The following is a 26,940-nucleotide window of genomic DNA, read 5'->3' as shown; positions in this document are numbered from 1 at the left end:
AACTACCACCAAAGGGAAAGAGAAGTTGCTTGAAAAGTGTTCATTTCAGATAAATGATGCTACTAGGAATAATGTTCATTTGAAGCAAGTAAATTCCCATTATAAATAAGAAGGAATGGTACATATTCATTACAATTAATGATTATCAAAATAATGTCGTAATATAAAGTTAAGGGAAAGATTACAATTATAAAATGGTATCTATTTGATGATTGCAGTTATGAGTCCACCTAAATATATGGACAACAGACACTTACACAAAAATGTAAGTTCATCAATATTTTTCCTATTTTTTTCTTGTATACTATAATATTTTCAGGAGAAGAGAAACAACTGCCACCAACTCCCATAATAAAACTTTATAGAAGGCTTTTTAACACAGCATTATAAAAACGGAAATCTCACGTCAGCTACAACTACAATGTGATAAGCCTGTGTAGGACAATGAAACTAAATAAATAGGTAGATAAGAGGCAGAAATTCATCAAATACCAATGAATGAAGGAGAAATACTTTGGAGAAGTTAAAAAAATGGCATCCATTAAAGTGATTTAAAATTTTAAAAAAGTTATTTTACACATGAGTAAAATGAATCTTGCTAATAAAACCAAATACAAATAGGTTAAAAAATAATATTCACAAAATAAGGTGACTCAAAATTGCAATATGGAAAAAGGTTTATCTATGAAAGTAGGTGGTTCTAAAGTTCTGGCAATTATATAAAACAAAATACAGCTATTACTACTGATAAGAGAAACTCAAAAGGAGGGAAAAGAATATAATTTAGCATATACATTAAAATGCTAACTCTATTCTAAGAGGGAAAGATCATATGTTATTATACCCCTTTAAGGCTCTATTTTCTTAGCCAACTCTATTATGTAATAAAAAACTATTTCCATTTTTATTGTCATTAAAATCAATCCTCTGCTCTTCCTTCTATTCGGTAATGAATTTTTATCATTAAAATGGATCTACTTTTTACATGATATGGTTAAAAATTTATATAATTCTTTGTATATGGAAAACTATAATATTAAGAATTCGATTGCTGTATAGCCTATGAAAATTAGTATAATTAATCTATTTCAAAAACAAGCAGCTTTTAAATTAAAATAAAACAAGACTTGAGTTGTTTGGATTCAGTCTAAATGCTGAATTTCAAGTTACTGTTTCATTTCATGTGTTACTTGCCTAGACTGGAGAAAGAAGGCAGATAGAGACTTTCAATAGGCAGTGAGTATATATAAAACTTGTGTGAGTTTAGGACAGGAAACTGGTACCAAAATTTATCAAGCATGATTTGCGATAATAATGTATAATTGCATAAACAGGTATACTGTTGCTATAGAAATGTGGATGCTCAGGATAAATAATACTTCCCTTAATGACTGACACTGTCCAATATATGCAACTGAAATAGCACACAATAGAACCTCGCTGCAATTCTGCCAGACAAATGAAGACCATTCTTTCATAGTTAATATATTCAGTGCTTGATGCTATTTCGATTTTGCTTCAATTAGGTTATTTTTTATTTGTTCTTATTCTATCTTATTCTATCTATCAACTTCCCTTTCCCTTTGGTGGTAGTTTGATCTAATTCTATCCCATTATTGCTTATTATGTGTTGGAATAGAGAACGTAGGCTTCTTGATGAGTTTCCTGTCTTTAAATACTACACAGCTCTGAAGAGTCACTCTCATTGTGTGGAAAATATTATTTTCAGATGGCTTAAGGGCATTTTTGCACTCTGTACTGCTATAAACAAGACCTATATTTAAGAGCTGCCTTATCATTCTTGCTGCTTGGTGAGCAGGGATGTAATAGAGAGAAGAATTCTGGGGGTGAGGCTGAGGGTCATCTCTACTACTCTAATAATAATACATGTATCTAAACCCATGAATTTGGGAATACAGAAAGAGGTCATGCTCAGAGACTAAAGGGTACTATAACCCAATTACACCAAGGCTTTTAAATATGAAAGTAAAAAAAATAGTCTTTTTATAGTATACACTAAGAATACATATGTTAATCCTTTCTGAGCTTAAGATCATTTCAACCAACATTTATAAGCCTAACACTTTCTGAAGCATTGGGGATACAGCACTCACTCTCTAGTGGAGCAAATAGGTAAAATAACAATTAATTGTAATATATATATTATAAGGGCATGTATATATGCACAAATTATTATCTTAAAATCATACAGGTCAATAAAACCCACTGTCATGGAGTCCAGGCCTAAACTGAGAAGAGGGACCTAGAATCAACAAAGATCCTGCTTTGCTCACATTTTTCCTCTCTACACATTGTACCATTCCGTTCCCAACCCTAACATTTACCTTTAAAATTCAACTTTCAAGTTTCAACTTTTCAAGATTCAACTTTATTGCTGCCCCATCCATGAAAAGTCCTTGTAAGCCTAAATATTACACATTTTTCCTTTTCTATATTCAATTTTAGTGGTGTTTGTCAAATACATCACAATTAACCTGTACTGTGGTGATTTTAAGCATTCTAAAGAAAACAAGCATGTTATTCTTCTATTCACCCCTGGTTAAAGCACAAAGGCTGCTACAGTAACATTTATTTGATATTATCTTGATTTAATTTGACTTCCCTGAGTTATAAAATTAGTACATAATAAAATGAACTAATTCTTCTGCCTATGTTCCCCCCTCTATTTTGTACCTGCATACACTCTAGTGTACACTGCATTACATTATAATCACATATATAAATTCCAAAGCAGGGAGGAAGTTGGCCAACTTTAATGGTTGACACTGCCCAGGATGTACAAGTAAATTATCACATGAGCATACTGTAATTCTGCCAGAAAAGCGAAGGTTATACTTTTAAAATTAATGTACTCAGTGCATGATTCTATTTGGATAATTTGCCTAAAATTAGGTTAGTTTTTATTTGTTTTTAATCCCTCTCCTTTCCCATAGACATCCCATTTCTAGACATTAAAGTATAGAAGCAAATAAGTCACAGAGATAACTGAAAATGTTCACTTAAGCACTATTTGCAGAGACAGTATTTTAGTATGTCATATTTGAAATATTCTTCCCCTAACTGGCGGGGGTTGGGGACAATAAAATTCATTACTCTAACTCCTGCAGCAAGATCATACCTATGGTGGATATGGCTACACCAGACTGCCTTCCTTCCTCCAGTACCATAAAACATCTAATATATCAGCCTCCCTCTAATTCTGATTACACAATCCCCAAGCAACCTTGTGATTGTGATTATTATTTAGCTTCCACTGCTGTTCCTATTTCTAACAACCAAATTCCTCATTTTAATTTTTACATACACAGACAGAACTCACAGATTCTGCATATTCTAGTCATTTTGTTCCTACTACAATAATTTATACCGTAAATCAACAAACTAACCTTTTCAGTTTTAAACATTAATTTCATGAGCTTAGTTAACATGGGTCTACCCTCAGAAAAGTGAATCAATTTGACAGGCCAAGGACTACATCCCAGATGATGACAAGAAATAAATGCTATTGTCTTCAGGGCCTACTAGTTGTCAACTGACCAGTGGGCTTTTTATGTTAGTAGGTTAAAATCATTATTTTTAACATTACCAAATCAAAATGCTTTTATTATACTTTTAAATGATAATGCTTATGGTTTTATTCTGGCAAGGATCATTCACTTAAGACATTTGATAAAGTAATCTTTAGTAATAAATTCTACTTCTTCATAAAGCTTTGTTTCATTTTTTTTTGAGGTGGAAAGTAGAGACAGAAAATATGGAATACCCAAATATTTTAACTTACAATAGTGATTCACAAAATAGGACACCAACTCAGCTACTAGATATCACAGATGTGCACCTAGAAGATAAACCAAAGAGTATTTTTACTAGAAACCAAGATTGCAGTGAATGAACATATTGTGTATATCATATATAAAAATGGGAACATGAAAATACTTTTTTTATTATTTTATTGTTAAACCTATTTTGTCCAAGCTCCTACTCTGCTAGATTCGTTCAATGTTTACCTATGTTGACTACTATACAAAATATTCATTTTCATGATTTGCAAATGTTGGTATATATAACAGTAATTTAAATTGGCTCTTAAAAATACCAAACAGAAAAACTGCAGAAAAAATGTAATGGTATGAAGGGATTTATGCTTAATCAGAGTGTCTTGTGGGGAACCTCGATTTTTTCCTCATATTTTCATGAGAAGGTTTTTTTTTTTTAAGATTTTATTTATTTGTCAGAGAGAGAAGTGCGAATAAGCAGAGGGAGATGCAGGCTCCCCACTGAGCCCCATGCAGGACTCAATCCCAGGACCCTAGGATCATGGCCTGAACCAAAGTCAGAGGCTTAACCAACTGAACCATGAATCACCCAGACGTCCCTCATGAGCAGGTTTTTGATCAAGAAAAGCTAGTAGCTTCATTCTGTTCCTTCACTGTTTATCATGAGGAGGGCAGAAACTCATCTCATTGGTGAGTTTAAGAAAACATGCTGAACGTGCCCAGTTCAACTCCTTTTTCTCAGTTCAGTTCTACCTATAGAATAGAAGATGCATTCAGGCCTATCTTTATCCTTTTCCCTATGGCAGAGGACTGCGGATGTCCGTCTAGCCGTTCCAGCAGCTGGGAGGGTATAAATGCCTAATTCAGAGGTGAGCCCCACTTTATCTGTGCATGTAATGCATGTTCTCCAATTCAGCCTCTACTGGTGATAAAACTGGTACTTTGATCTCCATCTGCCTGGCACCTCTGTCTGTCTCAGAAGTTTCCAAATTCTGAAGTTGTGAGTAATAGGATTTACCCAAACTCTAAAACCCCAACAGAGCAGTCTACTAAAATAGATCTACATAGATTGGATAGTGTCATGTTGCCTATTCTTATTCATTCAGTCACTTACTACATGCCAGGTACTGTCTAGGCATAGGAACATGGCAGGGAAAAAAAATCAAAACCCAGTTATCTTAGGAAACCAACACTAAGCACACACCACCAAGTTACAGTCAATCAGTAGGGAAATAGGAAAAGGAACACAACTGTGTTTTCTTTTTCGTGGATTTCAGAGTATGAATTACAGTATTTCAATATATTGATTACAACAAAAATAATAAGTAGATATAAAACTCATATAAAACTGCAGAGAGTCAAACATTTTGACCCACAAAAACAGCAATTGTTATATGGTTGTGTCTAATAATTAATTTCATGTACAAAAATAAGCAAGCAAATTCCATCTTCTTGGAACCACACAAAAGACCATACAAATATTGGAAAATCTAAAATAAAATTAATGATTACAAAGAAAAAATTTAATTTAAAATAGGGTTTAAAATAAATAGATAAAACAGGACTTGATGTGGGAATACTACTTTTACAAATTGATTGGATCTTATCAATTCTGGGTAATAATATCATTTCCTTTCCCATGACAAACTAACAGAAGCAGTATCAGTGTTCTTTTAATACAACTGAATATTAAAGATTAAATATCAAAAGGAGTACTGATTTATTTTTAATACAATTGATTATTATGATTAATATTAATAACATTATTAATATCCCTTCTAAAGTGCTTCTCATATTTAAAGTACTTTACAAATATTAATCCTGAAAAATCATTAATAATGCCAATCCAAGATAGTTAATTTTCATGTTTCAAAGACAGTCCATATCCATAATGCTTTATACATCTGAAAACAGGAGACTTGACTAAAATCCTGACAAACTGTTAACCACCAGCTAACAAAGACACAAATCGCAACACTTTTCTGTACTTACAAAAGGTTATAATCACCAGGATCCTATCAGAAAAGAGGAGGCATTTTCCCAACTAGTCTGAGAGCTGTTCTGCTCCCTAGCAAATTACCAAATTCTTCAAATTGTATACCCAGTAAAGAATTATTTAAAGTTAGGGAGGGAAGGCAAGCAGAGGGAAAAGAATGGATCCATCAGTGGGGGTGGGGGGGGAAAGGAAGTCATGGGGCAGTTCCCCCAGTAGAGATGGAGCCAGCCTGCGGGGTGACCAGGTCCCCCCGGGCGACCAGGCCCCCCAGGGGAGCTGGAGCTATGTTGGCCACCGCCAAGATTCATCTGTTACTGCATCCATCTCTGTTAATACGCGCTGTGAGCAGGCATGCCAGTTTATTACAAATCTCTCAACCTCAAGAGTAGACAAAATAAAGAGGATATAAGATGATTTCCTGAAAAAGAGTAAGAAATTTTACAAAATCTCAGGTAGTCACTTCCTTGGATGATTTTTCATCTCTGAAATCTCAGTTGGAGATACGATCTTGAAGAGTCCAGCATGATGATAACGTTTCAGAAAGAGACGATAGTTTTAAAACAAGCATATTTTACAGAAACGTGCGGCACATCTTAACCCCTTATTTTTCCTCTCTACAAAATTAACTGAGATGGTTTAGTAGTACATTTTCACTATAATCTGTCGCAAAGGGAGAGCTCTGGAGTAGCTTTGATACCTAGATCTATGTTTATCAAGGTTGGTGGAGGTTTTATTGGTTTTCCCTAAGGTCAACCCTTTCTACTTTTTCCAATACTGAATTAACTTCAAAATTGAAAATATACTATTTTATGTAGATACGTTTCAGTTATTTTTAATCACAGCATTCAAATGAAGCCGAGTCAAAATAAATACAATGGTTCAGGTCGCTGACAGTTGGGTCATATTTAAGAGTTATCTGAGGACAAACTGACAAAATCCTTTTGTTTAATTTAAGTTGCTATAAACCTTAATACAGATTTTAAAACTTTCTAGAAAAGATCTGAGTCTGGGAGATAAAATTCAATCCATAGGAAGACATTTATTACATATGTTTACAATTTAAGCAGGTCAAACGGTTATCTAGATGGCATCAACAGGCATTATGAAATTATAAGTATTATTTGAGTGAACATAAACTTTCTCTCTCTTAATACTCTTTGACACACTTACAAACTGAAATGCTTTAATACTTATGAATTTTAAACTCTCCAGAAAATACAGTCTTTGTCTTAAAATCCAGTAGAGACGATTGCAGATAGAAAAGCAAATAATGATCATGGTGCAGCCTTCAAAAGCACAAAACTTACAGACATACTCAACTAGTGGAGCTTATGTCTTTCCGGGACACTCCTATCTAGATGTACATGTGTAAATGAGTTATAAGCATTTCTGAAATAACATTTTCAAATATAGTATGGATCAAGTAAACAATGAAATGATGCTTACAACAAATACACTAACAGAGAAATCTAAAATTCCTGACTATTTGAAGAAAAAAAGACTTCCAACAGCTCAGTAACATTGGAATGCTGACAGTAAAGTTCATTAGTGAATTGAGCTCGGCACTTAGAGGAAGGGCTTACCACGTAGAAGGCACTGTGCTCGGCACTTAGAGGAAGCAAAAGCAAATACGACTTCACTTCCTCACATGTATTATGATTAGGGCAGATGCCAAAGCTCACACCAAGTCAGCCCATTTACTTCCACAGCCTTTTCCAGCTCAGATTTTTTTCCAGTCTCCCAGCAATAGTCACTTACAGGATGTTGTTGTTGTTTTTCTGGGAAAAGGACTTTCCCCACCCTTGTTTTTGTGTCTCATTTTATTCCTATTTTTAATTTATGCCATCTTGCTGTATTTTATGCACTCTTAAGTTGCCTTAAGACCATTCTACAATGGGGCAGGGTATAAAGAAACCAACAGAAAAACAAACACAGAAAAATAAAAGTCAGGACACACTTGAAAGTCAAATCTTAAATGTCAAACTCTTTTTCAGCCTGCATACAGGCCTTGGAATCAGAATATCTAGATTTGAATGTCACCTCAATTTGTATGAAATTTTAGGCATGATTCTGACCCTCACTAAACCTCAGTTTTTATCATGTGTAAGTAAAGGTAGAAACAGCCATGTCACAGGATTTTGGCTGCATATCACAAAGTAGTTGATTGTAAGAAGTGTTTAACAAAAACCAATTTTACTTCCTTCCTTTACAAACTCATTAGCTGTCTATTACACTAATACTGCAATAAAATGTCAGTCAACAACTTGGCATGCCTTGATAGCAAAAACAGAACAAATGTAAAATCAGAACACAGATAAATAATTATCTATAAATATTACTAAAACCAACAAAATCAAGATAAAGCTTATTTTAAAATCTCGCTCATATTTTCTTACAGTTGCTACATCAATTTCAAATACTTTGCAGAATGAAACAAAGGTATTTTTTTAAGGAATAAAAAAATGGTCCATTACTTTCTCTAAACTTCTGCATCTTAGGGTACATATATGACCCCCCTCCGACCCCTGCAGAGGGTACATAAATAGGATGAACATTTTCCTGTTGTATTACTTTTGAAAAATCAACAAACATTTTTATATAAAAATAGTATAGGTGGATTACAAAATAGGATTCAAGATTTCCTTGAAAATTTTTTTGAAAAAATCCTGATATCAATAATAATTTTCACTTGTGAAGAACTCTTTCAGGCAATTCTCCCCAGATTGATCTATATATTTTAAACAACCCTTATCAAAATCTCAGCAGGCTTTTTTGTTGTTGTTGTTAAAACTGACAAGCTGAATCTAAAATGTATATGGAAATTCAGAGAACTCAGAATATCCAAAACAATTTTTAAAAGAAGTAAAAAGTTGGAGTACTTACACAATCTGGCTTCAAAACTTAATATAAAGCTGCAGTAATTAAAACAGTGGTACTGGTATAAAGATAGACATAGGAATCATTGAAACAGATGAGAAAGTACAGAAATATGCCCTTAATGGGTACGGTTAACTGATTTTTTACAATAGAGCCGAGGCAATTTAAGGATAAAGCGTGGTCTTTTCAACAGACGACCCCTTCACATCATATGCAAAGATTAACACAGAATGGATCAGATCTAAATATGAGAGTTAAAACTTCAAAAATAAAAACAACAAAACCTTTATGATCTTAGATTAAGCAACAACTTCTTACATAAAACACCAAAAAGATAATCCATAAAGAGAAAAAGTGGATGAACTGGACTTAATCGTAATTAAAATATTTTGCTTCCCAAAACAGCATTAAGAATATATTACTTGCTAGGAGAAAATTTCTGGGAATCATATATCTGATAAAGGACTTATATCCAGAATATATAAAGAACACTTACAACTCAGTAACAAAAAAGCAAACAACCCAGTTAAAAAATGGGCAAGAGACTGAATGAACAATTTGCCAAAGAGAAAATACGAATGGCCACATTACTATCATTAGTCACTAAGAAAATTCAAATTAAAACCATACCGAGGGGCACCTGGGTGGCTCAGTCATTAAGCGGCTACCTTCGTCCCAGGGTCCTGGGATCGAGCCCCACATCGGGCTCCCTGCTCAGCGGGAAATCTGCTTCTCCCTCTCCCACTCCCCCTGCTTGTGTTCCCTGTCTCTCTGTCTCTAACTGTCAAATAAATAAATAAAATCTTAAAAAAATAATAAAACCACACTGATATACCATTATATACCCACCAGAATGGCTCTTCTCAGAAAGACTGAAAATAGCAGAAGTTGACAAGGATGAGGAAAAACTGGGATCCTTATACATTTCTGACAGGAATGTAAAATACCCACAAACCAAAACCAAAACAAAACCACTTTTAAAAACAGCTGCAGCTTAAAAGTTTCGTAATGGATAAACATAGCCTTATCATTGAACCCTGCATTTATACTCCTTGAAACTATCTATATGTCCATACAAAGACTTGTACACAGATGTTCACAGCAGCATTACTCAAACAGAGAAAGCAATTCCAAATGTCTATCAAGTGGTGAACTAATAAAATTTGACCCATATAAAACTTCTCAGCAATAAAAGGAAAAAACTTCTAAACACACTATAACATTGGTGAATCTCAAAAACATTATGCTAATTGAAAGAAGCCAGACACAAAAGATTACATAATGTAAGATTCTATTTATAAAAATTTTCTAGGAAAGGCAAATCTATGAACACAGAATGTAGATCAGCAGTTGCCTAGCTGGGAGTAGTAGCAGGGGTTGACTGCAAATGAACATGAGGGAATTTGGGGGAGTAATGGAGGTGTTTTAGAACTGGATCTGGTGATGATTACACAAATTTAAATATATCAAAATCATTGAATTATATAATTGCAACGGGTCATTTTTATGGTATGAAAATTATATCTCATTAAGTTGTTAAGACAAAATAACAACAACCAGACACTGAGTATGCAAAGTTCTAAATTAGAGCCATAATCCATTTTGCAATGATTAATCAATAATTTTAGTAGCCTGAGATGTTTAACCCAAAGAAGAGAACAAAGTGGAAATATAACTATTTTCAAACACTTGACCTATTTGTAACATACAATGTATTTGTATACATATGAAATGTACTCTTAAGAGGACAACTAAGACTATTGGATCTTAATAACAACAGATTACCAGACTCTAAACACAAATCAATATACTGAAGAATGCTCTAAAAATAAGAGTCAAAGTTTCTAAAAAATAAGAGCTGTCTGAAATCAACAGGCTGCTCCATGAGTCAGCCTTTCTTGTTACTAAAATTGTTTAAAATGGTTAATTAATCAATGACATAAGATTGTTCAGAATCAATATCTACATGAAATAGAATCAAATGATAAACAAGATGACCTGCAAAATTACTTTCATTTCTAGCATACTATTATTATTTTCATTTCTTCCTGTAAACTGACATATTTAAAAAGAGACAGCCCTGAAATAAGTAGATTCATTCACAGAAAAAATCATAGTCCAGTCCAGGCTAGGACAGAGCTTCTACTTGGCTGATGACCCAGATATATAAGGAGTCTGGAGATAAGGCTGTCGAAGTTCTAGATAAATACACCGAGATGAGCCCAGGCAGCTACTAGAGAAACTTAGTCTAACTGTACTAGCACTGAGGGTCACATTATAGCCAATAAAACTGTCTTATGATCTAATAAGACTTTGGGATACATATTTTCAAAAAAAATTATCAAAGATTTTTTTTAATTTAAGGAGGTAAAGTACTGATAAAGGCTATTTTATTCATTTTCTCAACAAAAATAACATATTTCAACAGTACAAAAATAAGTAGAATTATATACCTGTTGTGCTGTTTTAATAGTTACTTATTGTTAAAATAAATCTCTTGTTGCCTAGAGAAATATTTGACCTGGGCTTAGGTAAGACTATTATTTCAGGGATTATCTCTGTAGTAGCATGCATGCTTTTATTTTGGACAGCTTTGGGAAGAGGAGTGGTGGGGGGGGTGGATAGGATATATTGGCATCAATTAAAATAAGATAGGATGTTAGTAGAAGGAAATACATGCTTACAATTACAGCAACCTGGTAGTTTTAATAAAGCAATGATTATTTTAATCAACTCTTACAATAAATACCCTTATAGTGACATGTTCTACCTTGATCAAGACCAGAGAATACTACAAATAGGTGTGCATGCATTTTATTTTAGATTTATACTTTTCTAACTTCACATTTGGGGTTAACTCAGTCATTTTACTCATTAAAGACATGAGATATTAAACATGGCAAAAAGATGTAGCTGAATTGGCCAACACCTAACGGCTATCTGCTTGCTCTTGGTTATGCATGAGTGTGTTTCACTGTGTGTGTGTGTGTGTGTGTGTGTGTGTGTATTCAATTAGCTTTGTTTTTCAGACAATTTAAGATGATTGTCTCAATAAACAAAGATAACACATTTGACAAAATCTAATACCCTTTCACGTTAAAAACACTCAGAAAATCAGAAATAGAAAGGAACTTCCTGAACCTGATAAAAGGCACCTACAACACACACACAGTTTACAACATACTTAATAGTGTAAGATAAAATGTTTTTTCCTTCTAACATCAGAAAGAAGAAAAAATGCTAGCTGTTGCCACATCTATTTAGCATGGTACTGGAGGTTCTAGCTAGGGCAATTATACACACACACACACACACACACACACACACACACACACACACACACACAAAGAATGAAAAGGCTTCAAGACTGGAAAAGAAGTAAATATATCTGTTTTTGTAAATGACATCTTTTATATACAAATCCTAAGGAATCCACAAAAAAGTCTGGTAGAACTAATAAATGAGTTTAGCAAGGTAGTAAGATACAAGATCAACACACAAAACTGAACTGTATTTTTTATACTAGCATCAAAAAGAATAAAATACTTAGAAATAAACTCATCAAAATAAATGCAAGACTTGTACACTGCAAAATACTAAATATCATTGAAAAAAATCACAGAAGACCTGAATAAATGGAAAGACATACAATGTTTGTGCATTTGAAGACTTAATATTGTGAAGATGGCAATACTCCCAAAACTGATCTACAGAATCAACATAATCTTTATCAAAATCCCAGCTGTCTTTATTTTTCAGAAATTGACAAGCTGATTCTAAAATTCATAAGAGAAATGCCACAACAATATTAAAAAGAACAAAGCTCAAGAACTCATACTTCCTGATTTCAAAACTTACTACCAAGCTACATAATCAAGACAATGCAGTACCAACATAAAGACAGACATACAGACTTTGGAATAAAACTGAAAGTACAAAAATAAACCCTTACATTTGCGGTCAGTTGATTTTTGACAAGGGAAGACAATTCAATAATAGAAGAATATATTTACTTCTTTTCCAGTCTTGAAGCCTTTTCAGTGTGTGTGTGTGTGTGTGTGTGTGTGTGTGTCTGTGTATAATAGGAGAAATTTCAACATATGGGACTGGAACCCTGGATATCCAAATGCGAAAGAATGATCTTGGACCCCATTCCTGGTAAGATACATAAAAATTAATTCAAACTGAATCATAGATCTCAATGTAAGAGCTAAAACTATAAAATTCTTGGAAGAACACGTAGGATAAATCTTTGTGACCTTGAATTAGGCTATGATTTCTTAGGTATGGCATCAAAAACACAAGTGATACAAGAAAAAATAAAGAAACTGAAAAGCTAACCTACAGAAATAGAGAAAATATTTGCAAATCATGTATCTGATAAAGGACTAGTATCTAAAATGTATAAGGAATTCTTACGAACTCAACAATAAAAGGCATACAACCTAAATTTTTTACATGAGCATTAAGATTTAAGAAGGTATTTCTCCAAAGAAGGATGGTCAATATTAGCACATGAAAAGATGCCAACATTATTGGTCATTAGTGAAATGGAAATAAAAAACACAATGAAATACTACTCCCATGCCTACTAAGAAAGCTAAAGTTTAAATAAACAAAATATATAATATAGCACTGTATGTTAACTAAACTGGGATTCAAAAATTAAGTAAGAATTTTTAAAAATACACACTATAATAAGTGGAATACTCCATATTTCTGGTAGGATTATAAAATGGTGCACCCACTTTGAAAAACAATTTGGCAATTCTTCAAAATGTTAAACATAGGTATTATGTAACTTATAAGTATATACCTAAGAGAACTGAAAACACATGTCCACAAAAAAAAAAGGAAAAGGAATGTTCATTGCAACATTATTTGTAATAGCCAGAACATAGAAATAATTAGAAATCATTCAGTAACAAATAATGAAACTTATCAAGGACCCATTATAGGAAGATTTACAGAATGGGAAAATGACTCACAGAGCTTGCATTCCAACAGGGGAAGACAGAAAATACTGAAACAAATAAACAAGATAATTACAGGTTCTAATAAGGGCCATGAAGGAAAACAGAGTGATATGATAGAGAAAAACTATTAAAGGCTTACATCGAACAAGATAGTCAAGGAAAGCCTCTATGGGGATTTGATCTGAAAGAATAAAATGAAACAATCACATAAAAAGTGAGGAGGCCTGCCTGCCTGGGGAAATAGGAAGTGTAAATGCCCTCAATGAGGAGACAACTTGGCATGTTTAAAAAAACTGACAGAAGGCCAGTGTGTCTAAAACATAATATGTGAGAAGAAAAGTGGCATAATGCTGCAGAAATAGACAAGAGTTAAATCAGGCAGAGCCTGGAGGCCAGAGTACTGAATTTGGATTTTATCCTTCCTCCAACTGGAAGCCATGGGAACATTTTAGGCAGAGTAGTGACACTATCTGATTCACATTTTTAAAAGCTTGCTTGTCCATCATGCAGAGAATGGATTATAAGGGAGAAATAACAGAAACAGAAAGAACAAATGGGTGGTTCTATTGTAGTCCTGGCAAGACTGTACCTGTGAATTGTACCAGAACTGGGATTCTTTTTAGGTAATTACATCCAGGACTTTAGGTTCTGGCCTATCTAAGTGTAGTGGATACTGTGATGCATTGCCCAAACTCACTTCTGGAATGAAGCACTTCTTTCTCCAGCTACAGCCTTAGCTGAAGGGACCTCCTGGGGCAGTCTTCATTCAATGACCAGTGCAGCAGTATGAAGGCTGGCCCCACGCCTGAATGAGGGGCAACCTGAAGGGCCATCCAGCTTTAGAGTTCCCCATGAGGTGCATGATGCCTTCACTGATACCACATCCCTGCTCCCGGTCCTGCTTCCTTTCTTTCCCTCCCCAAAGTTTTGATGTCAAGAGCATTCCCCCATCACTGTATTGTATGCTGATCTCCATCTCTTAATCTGCTTCCCAGAGAACTCAGACTATGACGCTGGTTTAATAAAAATCAGTACATGGTCCTCAGTTTACCTTCTAAAGATGGTAATTTATAAACACTAATAAACTAGAAATAATAACACACCACTTAAAAAAATCCTAACAAAGTAGTTACACTTTACAAATTATGACACTTTTACTATAGTCCATTAATTTTACATGTATTTTAATTAAATTTCTTGTTTGTAAACACATTTGAATGTTACTTTAGCGAAGGCAACAGTAAAAATATAATAAATGGTGAAATAAATTGTATCATTAACCACTTTGAAGAACCTAAGAAGAAAGCGGACAAATTTCCTAAATGTCATTTATTGCAGATAAGAAGACAAAGCATTATTTACCATTGCCATTATAACTGAAACCTAGTGTCTCACTCTATACCAATCAAAAGTAAAATTCAATGGAGCACCATGTTTATATTAGTCTGGAACATTATTTGCTACAATCAGAAAAACTTTGAAAATTTGCATATGCAATTCTATTCTTTCAAACAAGGGTCACTCTCTATATTTGCAAGGCATATAGTTTTTGAAATAATTTGATACACAAGGATAACATATAATCAAATTTTAATTATTCAGGGTGGTGGAAGAAATGTATCTCTTAAATCTACCCCATTTAACCCAACACGTATAATCTTCTTGCCTATCAAACAATTTTCCAAGACTGCCAAATAATGAGTTTTACCTTTTTCCTATTTCATAAAGGTTCTAAAGCATCAGTGAAATGGCCAAAGGGCAGCAACATGAGGGAATTAAGTCAGAAGTAGCAAAGCCCCTAAATAATCCTCAAAGTATTCTATGTCTTAAATAACTTAAGAGTTTACTGTTGGTAGTGTTTGCAAAAAATTATAGAAAGGATCTTTTCTCTGGAGTTTTAGCCCAGATCAGAATTTTACTGCCTTTTGCCCAAGGCCATTGCAAGATTTCCAGAGCAAAAAGAAGGTAGAGTGTGATCCTTAATGTGAGTTATGAAGATCAAAATAGAGCAAAGAGTGGATTTCAGAGATTTAAAATCAGTAACATTCTTTGCTAAATTTGGAAATATGTGTCCATATTTTCACTTTGTCATAAAATAATTTTTTGCTGTGTTTTTGAAACGGCCAGGCAATAAGTAGTATGTGACCATGAGTTCCTTGAGGGTGGGAAATTATACGTTCAGTGTGTCACGTGGAGCCTAGAATACAGCATTCAACAAAAGAAACCAAAAAGGAAAATCCTTTAGCTCTGTGTTTCTGCATACACAAATTTCCTGGACTAAAAAAGTGTATCTGAAAACCGAGTATAAGGAAGTCAGTAAAAATCAGATGACCACATGGAGCCTTTATTGCTCAATCTTCACAACAGTGTTATGAAATACTTTAAAAATGGGGGGAGAGGAAATGAGGTTCAGGGACAGTATACAACATATCCAAAGTCATATTGCTACTAAGTTGCAGAGCTATGAGTCAAATCCTTGCCTTAGTTTTCAAGAGTTCTTCTACAGCTGTGCTGTACCATATAGTAGTCACCAGCCATGTGTCCATACTGAGCACCTGACATGGGGCTAGTCTGAATTGAGTCAAAGTGTTAAGTGCAAAATACACACTGGATTTCAAAGAAAAATGTTGAAAAAATAATGCAAAATAACTCCAGTAATTTTTATATCAATTCCATGTTGATAATATTTTTGGATATATTGGTTAAATGTATTATGAAAATGAGTTTCACTGATTCTTCTTAATTTTTAATGTGATTATTTTAAATTACATATGTGGCTTGCATTACAATGTCTATCTGGCAGATTTATCTATAGGAGAAAGTAGACAAGTAAAAAAAGGATACTTCCATTGTTGAATGACATTGAGGGAAGGGAAGAAGTGATTTTTTACATTTTAATTTGTCTTTATATTCTCATATACTCTTTGACTTTTTAAACATGAACGTATAAAGAACAATTTACAATATAATACACAGATTCAGTAACAGAGGTATACAAAACACTATGATGGCAAAGGTCAACTCTATCCATAACCTCAAGAATGCTGTTATATTTAGAGTGTTAAGCTACATCTTAAGGAATAAGGAGAAATAAGGAAAATATGAGAAGGCAACAAAGAGAGAGGAAAAGTGTGCCCAATAACAACATGGCAAAAAATAGCAGCTGAATGAAACGTAAGGAAGAAAAGATGAAAAAATAAAAGGGTAGCTATATCAGGTTTGTAAGCCAAGAAAAGATACTTTACCTTTATTCAAAAGACCCTGGAGAATCACAGAAGGAAAGGGACATAATCTGATCTGTAATTTATAAAGACAGCTCTCACTGTCTAGAATACAGGTACACTGGGGTGAAGAAAAGTTGGGAAGGTCAGGGAAAGAAACTAATGTTGACTAAGTTCCATACATTTGAGTAAGTGTTTTACTCACATTATTTAATTTGGTGTCATCATTTATAGCTGTAAAAGAAACACAAAAATTAAGAAATCTTTCATGATGACACACACAGTTGGCGATTTATCCTCAGAAACTGAAGGGAATGATAAAGATGGATACTGATGCAGATAATTTGGGAAGAGGTGATAGGAAAGTCTGGATGTATCGTATCTTTATTTTTATTTAAATAAAGTGATGATATTTTGTTGAGCCTGAAGGAGTGAAAATGGATAGAGAATTTGAAAATAGTAAAAAAAAGAATTTGTAGTGGCCATAGAAATGAAAGGAATGGAGGGAGCTGGAAGCAGTAAAAGGATTGGTAAGAGGTGCTGAACATCCATTAAATAGTAGTAAAACTGGATAAAATTTATTGAGCTCTTATTATGTACCAGCCACTGGCTGAACATTTTATATGCATTTTCTCATTTAATCCTCAAGATATCTAATTAGGTGAGTATAATTATATATCCTCATATTATATATGTGAATTAGAGATTAAGTAACTTGAACTTTCATCACAGAGGGATGATTCAAATCTACTTCTGTCTGTCCCAAGCCATTTAACCAGATCTCCAGTGTCACTGTAATGTTAACAATCTGAAATTCCATTCTGTTACAACATAAGAAGGCATCTTTCTTAGAAATGAAGATATACCAAGGCCTACAGAGCTTGAAGTAGCTATCTAAGATCTCAAAAACAGTTCCTGCCAATGCCAGGTCTAAAATCTGTGTTTCAAAATTTGAGAGAGAAAAACAAACTATAATACATCCAGACAACTGAATATTATTCAGTGCTAAAAAATGAGCTATCAAGCTTTGAAAGGACATGGAAAAGATGTATGAAAAGAATCTTAAATGCATACTACTAAGTAAAAGAAATTATTCTGGAATAATTTATATGACATTCTGGGAAAGACAAAACTAAAAAGACAGTAAAAAGATCACTAGTTGCTGGGGGTTTGCAGGGAGGGATAAATAGGCAGAGCACAAAGGATTTTTAGGGCAATGAAACTACTCTGCACAATACCATAATGATAGATACATGTCACTAATACATTTGTCCAAACCCATAGAATGTACAACACCAAAACTCAACTGTAAGGTAAACTATGATGATTATGATTACATTCAGTAGGTTCATCAGTTGTAACAAATATTACAATTTATTGCAACTCTGGTGGGTAAGGCTACACATGTGTGAAGGCAGGAAATAAACGGGAAATCTGTGTACCTTCCCCTCCATTTTGCTGTGAACCTAAAACTGCTCTAAAAAAAGTCTTTGTTTAAGAGAAAAAAAAACAGGGGAAAATAAAAGGTGACATATAGATATGAGGAAAAATTTTAAAATTTTCAGATGCAGTGTTCAGTTGTGAATATACAGTAAAATGGCTCTTTTGCAAAATTATCAGGATACTTGTGCTAGACCTGAAACAGGTAATGACATTTATGAATCTGTCTTATAACCCTGTACACTGCACATGTTAGCACAGGGTCTTGCATGGAGAAGAAATTAAATAAATACTTCTTAAAGGAAAACAGAGAGAGAGAGGGTGAGATGAAGGGAAGGGAAGGGAAGGTGAAGGAAGGAGGAAAGAAAAAGATAAACACAGAAGGACAGAGTGAAAGAGATGAGAGAAAGAAAATAGTTTTCCTGGAAAATGTTATGTTTCCTAAAAAGATTCTGACCAAATTCTTTGACTCAGAACTGACAAGGCATATAAACCCAAATATTTGACCGCTTTAGGGTACTATCATATATGCTTTCAGATTTATAATAATTTAATTGCCCTATTTCCTTATGGAATTTTCTTTATGGAATTTTCAGCCATTGCTTAACTGCACAATTATAGTGCTGGACACAGTAGACAGGTCACCTTTGTTAAACAGAAATCTAATATGATTGCAACCTTTACACTTACTAGCATTGTAGTATCAAGTGTATGGTATCAGAAATGCCTTTAATGATATTAAATCCCTAGATTGTATATATTCATCAGAAAACAACTATAATTCTTTTATGAACAACATAAGATAAAACTAAATAAGAAACAAACAAAAATGTATCAGTAAAATTATCAATTCCAACTTTCTATGTCTCTTTTCAAATTCCTCCAATTAGGTTTTCTATTAATTATTAAAGATACCTCTTTGCAATGGTCAATATTTGGAAAAAAACATTGTGAGTTGTAAGGTCAGATTATTATAAAGAGAAAAAGAAGTGATTTATAAGAACAAACTGAAGGAAAAATCCAGGATGCATAATCTTAAAATTATATAATTTAAATGAAGTCAGAAGAGATGTGGGGCTAAAATATAACATCACTTCACAGTTCTCGGTCAAATGACATCAACTCTGAAATTCCTACTTTGTACTAGCAATTCCTCTATTCTAATATGCCTATCAATACTGGTATTAACTAAATTGTTCCAGAAGTTGTAGGTACTGTGAGATTTAAAAATGACAATTTTGCAAAAGAACAGATCAAGATGTAATAATGTAATCATTTTACAGTGTTTCCTGTCTCCCTATTCACCATATGGAAATCAGACACCTCAGTACAATGTGTTCTCCAATTATACCCAGTATAGTGGACATGATACAGGGTTCAGAATAACTTTGGATAAATTATTCAAGAGGTTAAATATTATATGTGTTAGGATCAAAACTCAGAGACAGGATGTAAGAGCAAGATGGCGGAGGAGTAGGAGACCTGGCTTTCGTCTGGTCTCGGGAATTCAGCTGAATAGGGATCAAACCATTCTGAACACCTACAAACTCAACAGGAGATCGAAGAGAGTAGCAACAACTCTCTGAACAGAGAAGCGACCACTTACTGAGAGGTAGGACGTCCAGAGAAGTGAATCCGAGGCAATATTCCGGACGATAGACGGCGGGGGAGGGGGCCTCCGTTGGCCGCCTCTGGCAAGTGATAGAGCCACGGAGCACAAAATCAGAACTTTGAGAAGCCGGCTCCGCTGAGAGACGTCGCTCCAGTGGCTAAGCGGGAGGTGGAAACCTCACGTGACAGTGTGGTCTCAGAACCCTCGGGGGTCACAGAAAGACCAGGGGTGCCTGAGTGCGGGAGAGCTGCCAGGTACCGGAGCGGGGAAGCCGGCTGCAGAGACGGAGCCCAGGCGCAGGCTCTCAGCTCGGGGTGGCCATAAACTCTGATCCGCGGGCCACTCGGGCCACTGCTCCTCCAGCAGGGACCCAAAAAGCAGCAGAACCAGGGAGACTCCCCTTCCTCCCCCAGGAGGAGCGGCGCAGGAGCGCACCGCAGGGATCTGCTGGGTTTATAGACTCCACACGGGGTCGGATGCCAGAGATAGAAACGCTTGGTCACAGGCCAGGTGAGCACAGAGTATGGCCGGAGACTGGGAAGATGGGAGTGATTGACTGCTTTTCTCTGGGGGCGCAATGAGGAGCAGGGCCCCAAGTTCTCAGCTCCTCCGGGCAGAGAGTGGGAGGCCACCATTTTCACCCTGGTCCTCCAAAGCTGTACCGAGAGCTTGCAGGGAGCAAAAGCTCCTGAGAGCAAACCCTAGCAGCTTGCTTAGCCCGGACCCTCAAGGGCCGGGCAATTCTGCCTCCGGCAAAGACATATGGGAACCACGGCAACAGGCCCCGCCCCCAGAAGATCAGCAGGAACAGCCAGAAAGCCAAGACCAAGTTTACTGACCAAGGAGAATGGGAGAACTCCAGCGCTAGGGGAATACTGCACATAGAATTCATGGCTTTTTTACCATGATTCATTAGTTTTTCAAAGTTATTTTTTTTAACTGTTTTTTTGGTTTTTTTTAATTTTTCTTTTTCCCTTTTTCAACCAACGTCAATCCCTTTTAAAAAAAAAAACATTTTTTATTTTTCATTTTTAGAGTCATATTTTATCCCTTCATAGTAGTTACCCTTATTTTTGGCATATATATATAAGTTGTTTTCTCTTTAAAATTTTGAGATACAGTTTCTTCTAACAGATCAAAATATACCCTAAATCACTAGTGTATGGCTTTGTTCTAGTCTCCTGCCTGATCACATTCTCTCCCTTTTTTCCTTTTCTTTTTTTTTTAATCTTCTTCTTTCTTCTTTCAAACAACTTCTTATCAATTCCATTTATAAAACCTTTTAAAATTTTCATCTTTACAGTCATCTTCCATCCCTTCATTGTATCAACCCTTATTTTGTACAAATATAAGTCATTCTTCCTTTAAAATTTTAGGAGGCACTTTCCTCTAACAGACCAAAATACGCCCAAAATCTAGTGTGTGGCACTGATCTATGCACTAGCCCAATCATATTTGATCATATTCTGTTTTTTTTTGTTTTATTCTGTTTTTGTTTGTTTTTATCTTTATCTTTTTTTTCTTTTTCTCTTTCTTTTTTCTTTCTTTCCCTTTCTTTTCCCCTGGTTTCAGGTCTTTTCTGATTTCTATAGAGTATATTTGCTGGGGACGTTGTTAACCTGTTAGCATTTTGTTCTCTCATTCATCTATTCTCCTCTGGACAAAATGACAAGACGAAAAAAATCACCTCAGCAAAAAGAACAAGAGGTAGTACCGTCAGACAAGGACCTACTCAATACGGACATTAGTACGATGTCAGACCTAGAGTTCAGAATCATGACTTTAAAGATAACAGCTGGGCCTGAAAAAAGCGTGGAAGTTATCAGAGAAACCCTTTCTAGAGAAATAAAAGAACTAAAATCTAACCAAGTCGAAATCAAAAAGGCTATTGATGAGGTGCAATCAAAAATGGGGGCACTAACTGCTAGGATAAATGAGGCAGAAGAGAGAATCAGCGATATAGAAGACCAAATGATGGAAAATAAAGAGGTTGAGAAAAAGAGAGAGTAACAACTACAGGATCACGAGGGCAGAATTCGAGAGATAAGCGATACGATAAGACGAAACAACATTAGAATAATTGGGATCCCAGAAGAAGAAGAAAGAGAGAGAGGGGCAGAAGGCATATTGGAGCAAATTATAGCAGAGAACTTCCCTAATTGGGGAAGGAAAGAGGCATCAAAATCCAGGAGGCACAGAGAACCCCTCTCAAAATCAATAAAAATAGGTCAACACCCTGACATCTAATAGTAAAACTTACGAGCCTCAGAGACAAAGAGAAAATCCTGAAAGCAGCTCGGGAGAAGAGACATGTAACCTACAATGGTAGAAATATTAGATTGGCAACAGACCTATCCACAGAGACCTGGCAGGCCAGAAAGGACTGGAATGATATCTTCAGAGCACTAAACGAGAAAAATATGCAGCCAAGAATACTATATCCAGCTAGGCTCTCATCGAAAATTGAAGGAGAGATAAAAAGCTTCCAGGACAAACAAAAACTAAAGGAATTTGCAAACACGAAACCAGCCCTCCAAGAAATATTGAAAGGGGTCCTCTAAGCAAAGAGAGAGCCTAAAAGCAGCATAGATCAGAAAGGAACACAGACAATATACAGTCACAGTCACCTTACAGGCAATACAATGGCACTAAATTCATATCTTTCAATAGTTACCCTGAATGTAAATGGGCTAAATGCCCCAATCAAAAGACACAGGCTATCAGATTGGATTAAAAAACAAGACCCATCAATACGCTGTCTGCAAGAGACTCATTTTAGACCCAAAGGCACCCCCAGATTGAAAGTGAGGGGGTGGAAAACCATTTACCATGCTAATGGACACCAAAAGAAAGCTGGGGCGGCAATCCTTATATCAGACAAATTAGATTTTAAAACAAAGGCTGTAATAAGAGATGAAGAAGGACACTATATCTTATTTAAGGGTCTATTCAACAAGAAGATCTAACAATTGTAAATATCTATGCCCCGAACATGGGAGCAGCCAATTATATAAGGCAATTAATAACAAAAGCAAAGAAACACATTGACAACAATACAATAATAGTGGGGGACTTTAACACCCTCCTCACTGAAATGGACAGATCATCTAAACAAAAGATCAACAAGGAAATAAAGACTTTAAATGACACACTGGACCAAATGGACTTCACAGACATATTCAGAACATTCCATCCCAAAGCAACGGAATACACATTCTTCTCTAGTGCCCATGGAACATTCTCCAGAATAGATCACATCCTAGGTCACAAATCAGGTCTCAACTGGTACCAAAAGATTGGGATTATTCCCTGCATATTTTCAGACCACAATGCTTTGAAACTAGAACTCAATCACAAGAGGAACGTCGGAAAGAACGCAAATACATGGAGGCTAAAAAGCATCCTACTAAAGAATGAATGGGTCAACCAGGAAATTAAAGAAGAATTAAAAAAATTCATGGAAACCAATGAAAATGAAAACACAACTGTTCAAAATCTTTGGGATACAGCAAAGGCAGTCCTGAGAGCAAAGTATATACCAATACAAGCCTTTCTCAAGAAACAAGAAAGGTCTCAAATACACAACCTAACCCTACACCTACAGGAGCTGGAGAAAGAACAGCAAATAAAGCCTAAACCCAGCAGGAGAAGAGACATAATAAAGATCAGAGCAGAAATCAATGAAATAGAAACCCAAAGAACAGTAGAACAGATCAACGAAACTAGGAGCTGGTTCTTTGAAAGAATTCACAAGATTGATAAACCCCTGGCCAGACTTATCAAAAAGAAAAGAGAAATGACCCAAATCAACAAAAGCATGAATGAAAGAGGAGAGATCACAACCAACACCAAAGAAATACAAACAATTCTAAGAACATATTATGAGCAACTCTATGCCAGCAAATTAGATCACTTGGAAGAAACGGGTGCATTCCTAGAGATGTTTCAACTACCAAAATTGAACCAGGAAGAAATAGAAAACCTGAACAGACCTATAACCACTAAGGAAATTGAAGCAGTCATCAAAAATCTCCCAACAAACAAAAGCCCAGGGCCAGATGGCTTCCCAGGGGAATTCTATCAGACATTTCAAGAAGAATTAATACCTATTCTCCTGAAACTGTTCCAAAAAATAGAAATGGAAGGAAAACTTCCAAACTCATTTTATGAGGCCACCTTTACCTTGATCCCAAAACCAGACAAAGACCCCATCAAAAAGGAGAATTACAGACCAATATCCTTGATGAACATGGATGCAAAATTTCTCACCAAAATACTAGCCAATAGGATCCAACAGTACATTAAAAGGATTATTCACCACGACCAGGTGGGATTTATCCCTGGGCTGCAAAGTTGGTTCAACATCCGCAAATCAATCAACGTGATACAAAACATTAACAAAAGAAAGAACAAGAGTCATATGATCCTCTCAATAGATGCAGAAAAAGCATTTGACAAAGTACAGCATCCTTTCTTGATCAAAACTCTTCAGAGTATAGGGATAGAGGGTACATACCTCAATATCATAAAAGCCATGTATGAAAAACCTACAGTGAATATCATTCTCAATGGGGAAAAGCTGCGAGCTTTTCCTAAGGTCAGGAACGCGGCATGGATGTCCACTCTCACCACTGCTATTCAACATAGTATTAGAAGTCCTAGCCACAGCAATCAGACAACAAAAAGAAATCAAAGGCATCCAAATCGGCAAAGAGGAAGTCAAACTCTCACTCTTTGCAGATGATATGATACTGTATGTGGAACACCCAAAAGACTCCACCCCAAAACTGCTAGAACTCATACAGCAATTCAGTAAAGTAGCAGGATATAAAATCAATGCACAGAAATCAGTGGCATTCCTATACACCAATAACAAGACAGAAGAGTGACAAATCAAGGAGTCGATCCCATTTACAATTGCACCCAAAACCATAAGATACCTAGGAAGAAATCTAACCAAAGAGGCAAAGGATCTGTACTCAGAAAACTATAAAATACTCATGAAAGAAATTGAAGAAGACACAAAGAAATGGAAAAACGTTCCATGCTCATGGATTGGAAGAACAAACATTGTGAAGATGTCAATGCTACCTAGAGCAATCTACACATTCAATGCAATCCCCATCAAAATACCATCCACTTTTCTCAAAGAAATGGAACAAATAATCCTAAAATTTGTATGGAACCAGAAGAGACCCCGAATAGCCAGAGGAATATTGAAAAAGAAAAGCAAAGCCGGCGGCATCACAATTCCGGTCTTCCAGCTCTATTACAAAGCTGTCATCATCAAGACAGTATAGTACTGGCACAAAAACAGACACATAGATCAATGGAACAGAATAGAGAGCCCAGAAATGGACCCTCAACTCTATGGTCAACTCATCTTTGACAAAGCAGGAAAGAATGTCCAATAGAATAAAGACAGTCTCTTCAACAAATGGTGTTGGGAAAATTGGACAGCCACATGCAGAAGAATGAAACCGGACCATTTCCTTACACCACACACAAAAATAGACTCCAAATGGTTGAAAGACCTAAACGTGAGACAGGAGTTCCTCAAAATCCTATAGGAGAACACAGGTAGCAACCTCTTCGACCTCAGCCACAGCAACTTCTTCCTAGAAACATCGCCAAAGGCAAGGGAAGGAAAGGCAAAAATGAACTATTGGGATTTCATCAAGATAAAAAGATTTGCACAGCAAAAGAAACAGTCCACAAAACCAAAAGACAACCGACAGAATGGGAGAAAATATTTGCAAATGACCTATCAGATAAAGGGCTAGTATCCAAAATCTATAAAGAACTTATCAAACTCAACACCCAAAGAACAAATAATCCAATCAAGAAATGGGCAGAAGACATGAACAGACATTTTTCCAAAGAAGACATCCAAATGGCCAACAGACACATGAAAAAGTGCTCAACATCACTTGGCATCAGGGAAATCCAAATCAAAACCTCAATGAGATACCACCTCACACCCATCAGAATGGCTAAAATTAACAAGTCAGGAAAGGACAGATGTTGGCGGGGATGAGGAGAAAGGGGAACCCTCCTATACTGTTGGTGGGAATGCAAGCTGGTGCAACCACTCTGGAAAACAGTATGGAGGTTCCTCAAACAGTTGAAAATAGAGCTACCGTACGATCCAGCAATTGCACTACTGGGTATTTACCCCAAAGATACAAATGTAGGGATCCGAAGGGGTACGTGCACCCCAATGTTTATAGCAGCAATGTCCACAATAGCCAAACTGTGGAAAGAGTCAAGATGTCCATTGACAGATGAATGGATAAAGAAGGCGTGATATATATACACAATGGAATATTATGCAGCCATAAAAGGGAATGAGATCTTGCCATTTGCAACGACGTGGATGGAATTGGAGGGTGTTATGCTGAGTGAAATAAGTCAATCAGAGAAAGACATGTATCATATGACCTCGCTGATATGAGGAATTTTTAACCTCAGGAAACAAACTGAGGGTTGCTGGAGTGGTGGGGGGTGGGAGGGATGGGGTGGCTAGGTGATAGACATTGGGGAGGGTATGTGCTATGGTGAGCGTTGTGAATTGTGCAAGACTATTGAATCACAGATGTGTACTTCTGAAACAAATAATGCAATATATGTTAAAAAAAAAAAAAAGATAGCAGGAGGGGAAGAATGAAGGGGAGTAAGTCGGAGGGGGAGACGAACCATGAGAGATGATGGACTCTGAAAAACAAACTGAGGGTTCTAGAGGGGAGGGGGTTGGGGGGGATGGGTTAGCCCGGTGATGGGTATTAAAGAGGGCACGTTCTGCATGGAGCACTGGGTGTTATGCACAAACAATGAATCATGGAACACTACATCAAAAACTAATGATGTAATGTATGGTGATTAACATAACAATAAAAAATTAAAAAAAACCCTCAGAGACATAGAGAAGTGGTTTTAAGAAAAATTATAAAGAGTTACAGGTTGATGAAGATTCTTTAGGTCATACTCCACTAAAACCTCCCCCTTAATGACTTATTTGCTT

The 26,940-nt window shown here is 35.6% G+C and overlaps 1 protein-coding gene across 1 annotated transcript in view; it reads right to left on the bottom strand.

Moving 5' to 3' along the window:
* The window catches only part of FOXP2 (forkhead box P2), a 553,196-nt gene that overhangs the window by 431,934 nt on the left and 94,322 nt on the right, over nt 1-26,940 (bottom strand). The window contains exon 3 of the mRNA XM_027574472.2: nt 3,803-3,859. The gene's annotated coding sequence lies outside the window, so the exon portion shown is untranslated. The remainder of the gene's footprint in view (nt 1-3,802; nt 3,860-26,940) is intronic.

Source organism: Zalophus californianus, chromosome 12 (genome assembly GCF_009762305.2).
Source record: "Zalophus californianus isolate mZalCal1 chromosome 12, mZalCal1.pri.v2, whole genome shotgun sequence".
In the NCBI taxonomy this organism is placed as follows: domain Eukaryota; kingdom Metazoa; phylum Chordata; class Mammalia; order Carnivora; family Otariidae; genus Zalophus; species Zalophus californianus.
Note: the sequence above shows the minus strand (reverse complement) of the source record. Positions and strands in the feature narration are given on the sequence as shown.